Source organism: Macrobrachium rosenbergii, chromosome 37, assembly GCF_040412425.1.
Source record: "Macrobrachium rosenbergii isolate ZJJX-2024 chromosome 37, ASM4041242v1, whole genome shotgun sequence".
In the NCBI taxonomy this organism is placed as follows: domain Eukaryota; kingdom Metazoa; phylum Arthropoda; class Malacostraca; order Decapoda; family Palaemonidae; genus Macrobrachium; species Macrobrachium rosenbergii.
The window spans coordinates 17179037-17184036 of NC_089777.1; the positions used below are offsets into that span (position 1 = coordinate 17179037).

At 37.2% G+C, this 5000-nt stretch overlaps 1 protein-coding gene across 1 annotated transcript in view; it reads left to right on the forward strand.

Moving 5' to 3' along the window:
- Dic1 (Dicarboxylate carrier 1) overlaps positions 1–5000 on the forward strand; it is a 28858-nt gene that overhangs the window by 1658 nt on the left and 22200 nt on the right. The window contains exon 2 of the mRNA XM_067081632.1: positions 92–250. The gene's annotated coding sequence lies outside the window, so the exon portion shown is untranslated. The remainder of the gene's footprint in view (positions 1–91; positions 251–5000) is intronic.

The following is a 5000-nucleotide window of genomic DNA, read 5'->3' on the forward strand; positions in this document are numbered from 1 at the left end:
AATGTTGTGTTACCAGTTCAGTGTCATATATTTCACTGTACAGTTTATGCATATCTTTCTGAAACTGTCATAATTTTCATCTTTTTGATAGGTGCACAGTCCTCATGGGAAAAGGCCTTGCATTGATGCGTCGGAAGTGAAAGTTGATGCTCTCGGCATCTGAAAACTCTTTCACTTCCCAAACCTAGTCGTCAAAGTATCGAGCATTACCCAAATGGAGGTCTGCTGAACCTGAAGTCTTCATTGCTAGGTAAGTTTGCGGAGTTGCAGAAGTTCATTGCTCATGCTGTTCAGTACTGCATGTGATTCATTTTGTAAATGTAATGCAGTAACACTTCCACTTAACAGACCTCAGCCTAGCAGACTTCTGTACTTATCAGATGTGACATTATTATTTTTAGCTGTGCTAGCATTTAGATATCTTATGTTTTTAGATAAAGCACTTGGATGAATGTTAAGTGTACAGACTTTGTTACTTATCAGAAAGCCAAAACCCCCAAATTGTCTGCTGACTTGAGGTACTATGTCTTGGTTTTTGGCCCACTGTTAGCTGATAAGGGCATGGGAGATATTTAAAAAAGCGGTGTACCAACAATTTACCTGACGTACCAAAGTATAAATGGCAGTGTGAGCCCTCAGCCTGTAGAGAATACTCAGAACTGAGAACTTATTTTTTTTTTTTTGAAGTGGGTCCAGGTTACGCCTCGTGAACGGACTTCAGGGAGTCCGATAGACGGCCCTCCAAAAATAATCCTGGAAAGATGATGAAGTTATGATAGTGTATCTTACAACTTTTCCTAGTACAGTACCTAGAATCCTAGCTTGGTTGGGATAGCTAACTGTAACTTAATGTCTGTAAAAGAATAATTGGAGTAGTTTGCTGGATAATTTAACCAATTTTCTTTCAGTAGGCAAATTTATAATCAACTAAGAAGGAAAGTCCTGTAACATACTTCTTGTACAGTTACCAAGCTTCATTTTAGGTGTTTGCCACAGAAAATAGTTGCTCACAAACACTGGGATTGATAAAAGCTTTGTGCGGATATGTGATCAAGGTTGATTAAAATGAAATTGTTCCTATCAGATTGGGTTTTTGTCAAGATTGAGGGCTAGTGTATGTTTATATTGTTACAGTACTCTAAAGACACAGTATAATAATCCTTTTTCGTTGCTGAAATCAGCCCAAGTGTAGACGAATGGAAGACTTCAACATTCCAGTTAAGACCTCCAGTCTGAAGATTGAAGTACTTAGTTTGTTCATTGCTTTACGCAGTCATCTTACTTGTTGGAAGAGAGCCCGTTGTCTTATATCTCATTTTATGCAGTTCATTTTCATGTACATTTAAATTGTATATTGATAACTGTTTGTTGTCTAACCTATTCATCATCATCAATATGAATAATCAACAAACCATTTCCTGTGCTGGCTTAATACAACTACAGCACTGTAACTGTATATCTGAATGTTTAAAGGAAATATATATTAAAATTGAGTTCTAAAGAAAGTATGAATGGAGGAAGAAAGCACTGTATGGAGAAAGAAGGCACTGTATGGAGAAAGAAGGCACCGTATGGAGAAAGAAGGCACTGTATGGAGAAAGAAGGCATTGTATGGAGAAAGTAAGCACTGTATGGAGAAAGTAAGCACTGTATGGAGAAAGAAGGCACTGTATGGAGAAAGTAAGCACTGTATGGAGAAAGTAAGCACTGTATGGAGAAAGAAGGCACTGTATGGAGAAAGTAAGCACTGTATGGAGAAAGAAGGCATTGTATAGAGAAAGTAAGCACTATGGAGAAAGAAGGCACTGTATGGAGAAAGTAAGCACTGTATGGAGAAAGAAGGCATTGTATAGAGAAAGTAAGCACTATGGAGAAAGAAGGCACTGTATGGAGAAAGTAAGCACTGTATGGAGAAAGTAAGCACTGTATGGAGAAAGAAGGCACTGTATGGGGAAACTAAGCACTGTATGGAGAAAGAAAGTACTGTATGGAGAAATACAGATGCTCTTGAATCTGTATAAATACAAAATAAATGATCTTGGGACAAGAAGGTCAGAGGGAGATGTAGTGTTTGTGGTGATTGAGTAGAGTGACATAAGTTCTAGATACACTATGAGCAGTCACATGTATATACACCATATCTCATCATTAGTCTTCATAATGGAGGTTTGATGTATTTATTCAACCAAGTCAGTAGTTCCTCGTACTGGCAGACTCTATTCTTATATTACTACACTTCTTGTATCCTAAATTCATTATGTTCTTTGGGATGTGGATTTAGTTCATGCTGGTACAAATCTTTCTTTCTCTACTTGAACACATGATTTCTTAAAACTTTTTCGCTGTCCAGCTTCTCTTTCCAAAATATGCTTCAAAATTTTCTTTTATAGAACTCCAATTCTGTCAGCTGCTTTCTTCTCTCTCTCTCTCTCTCTCTCTCTCTCTCTCTCTCTCTCTCTCTCTCTCTCTCTCTCTCTCTCTCTCAAGCTTCTTCACTTGCATCTTCTTTTCCAAATATACTCACCACACGCTTAGTTTTACTCTTCTCTCTCTCTCTCTCTCTCTCTCTCTCTCTCTCTCTCTCTCTCTCTCTCTCTCATATAGGCTATGTTACCCACCTTCACGCCAGCAGCGCAATGCACCTACCGTTCAATCGCGACCATTGTACAACCGGAAACCGAAATAACAGGCTTGGTCTAATGGCAGGAAGTGATCGTTGATGATTCAGTGGCAGTTTTAACTTTCAGTGACTGTTTTAACATTCAGTGGCTGTTTTTAGATAGATAGATAAATGGATGGATAGATAGATAGATAGATAGATAGATAGATAGATAGATAGATAGATAGATGCTCACGGCGCACGGTTAGCTATTATCAAGGTGCGGTTCGTGGGGAAGGTGTTGCTGATGACGTCAGATTGTAAGGCAGTTGATTGATTGATTATGATCGATCGAGAGGGCGTCGCTTCTGACGTCAGATTGTAAGGTAGTTGATTGATTGTTGATTGTGGAAATTGATCTGGCGTTGTGATTTGCTGGGTAATAAAATGTGAACCCGAATGATTAGTTGTATTGGAAGAAATTATCAGGATTTTTTTTTTTGTATTCTAGGCCTATATATCTGAGCAAGCAAACACACATATAGTGTCAGTGTGTGTTTGTTTATTTGCTTGCTTGTTTTCGTGCTTTCCGAGGTAAATAAGCGAAGAATATAAGACCAAGAGTCGTTCCTTGCGAAAGCAGCATCTGCCATACTACGTAAGCTTGGAAGAGTTAGGTCTAATGAAAGTTAATTTTTTGGCTTGGCTCGCTTGAGGAATATATTTTCCTCTCTCTCTCTCTCTCTCTCTCTCTCTCTCTCTCTCTCTCTCTCTCTCTCTCTCTCTCTCTCTCAAACACATACACACACACACACACACACACACACACACGCATACCTGTGTGGGGGTTGGGTGGCGTTGCACCAACGGAACACGTGATTCTTCTGTTTGGCAGCGTCTAAATAAATCCAGTGTCCAAAGGCTATATTAAAACCCTGCCTGGTTTGTACCTCGTAATAAATCCTCTCATTGTGAAATGACAGTATTATATTTATAATAATAATATTATTATTATTATTTCTTAATTCTCGTTGGTTTATTAATATATTGTACTGCTATCATTTCTAATCCTGACATTGTCTTGGTAAAGTAATCATGTATTGATGTGTTCCGTTTAATGTTATTATATTTTCCGTCTAAAGTGATCAACTATTGCATATTCCGTCTATTTTCTGTTTAATACAAATTTATTTTCTGTTTAATACAAATTTACGCCAAATGTCCAAATCACAAACGTTAATTGTTTTAGTTTTCAAGTGAGACACTTTTAGAAAATTCAGATTAGCGGTTGGATTCCCCCACTAATAATATTTGAATTCGATTACAGACGAATCCAAAGTAGTTGCTACACATTTTCGGGGTTAAAAGTGAAGGTTAATATTTATTTAAGTGGTTTTAAGTGTTGAACATCTCTTTTTAATTCTGTTTTATCCCCTTGACGTAATTTTTGGTAGTCAAACCTCACTTTTTTTTCGGGCGTTCGCTCCCACCGCTGAAGTCAGTAACTGTTGATTTCACGGTGTTAGGTCATCTAAAATGAATTATTTGCTCCCACCTGATCTAATTAATTATGCAAACGAGTGTGTTCGTTAAAGCACACATGCATTACTTTGTCGTGAAGTAATGTTTAAAACTAACTTTTCAAAGTATTTTTTAAAGAAATGTGTCCAGCGCCAAAATATGCACAGTTAAATGTTGGCAGCCGATGCCAAGATAATTTGGTGCAGTTTGAATAAATTGAGTTTATCTTGCAATCATAAGGAGAGTGACCCCCCTGACCTCTTGGGAAAAAAAGGGTCATGGACGGACGTTGAATTTATTGATTTATTTACAGACTTATTCATTTGTTTACTTGTTTATTAAAACATCGGCGGAAACGCCAGAACTTCGCGCAAGTTATACAGTAGTTGTCAGTGACACTTGACTTGCATCAAGTTATAGGCCTATTTTATGTAACCTCTTACAGTTCCTTTCATTTTATTAATGTAAGCAATCATCTTGTTGTATTAGATAAATGTCTCTAAATGTATGCAGTATTTCATAGGAGTTTTATGTGAATTAATGAGAGGATATGTTTGTGCTACCGTCAAGGTCGAAAAAAAAAAAGGTTCAGATTTAGTGTGACGAAACACTAAAGGTTGTTTGTTCTTTGCTAGACTCATGTGTCATACTGGTGCATTGAAGTATTTGTTCCAATATCTTGTCCATGTCATGAATGCAAATACATTCAAAAGCCTGTAAAATTTAAATACATTCGCCACTCTGCAAAGAAAACCGAATTTGGCAATCCCTAGAGAAATTAAAAGACAAAATGTTAAGCCACTGTAGAAAAACCAAGTTTAAGTGAATAAATATAAATGGCGTTCTGTTTGTTCCTTTTACTTCAACTTGATTTCCTACA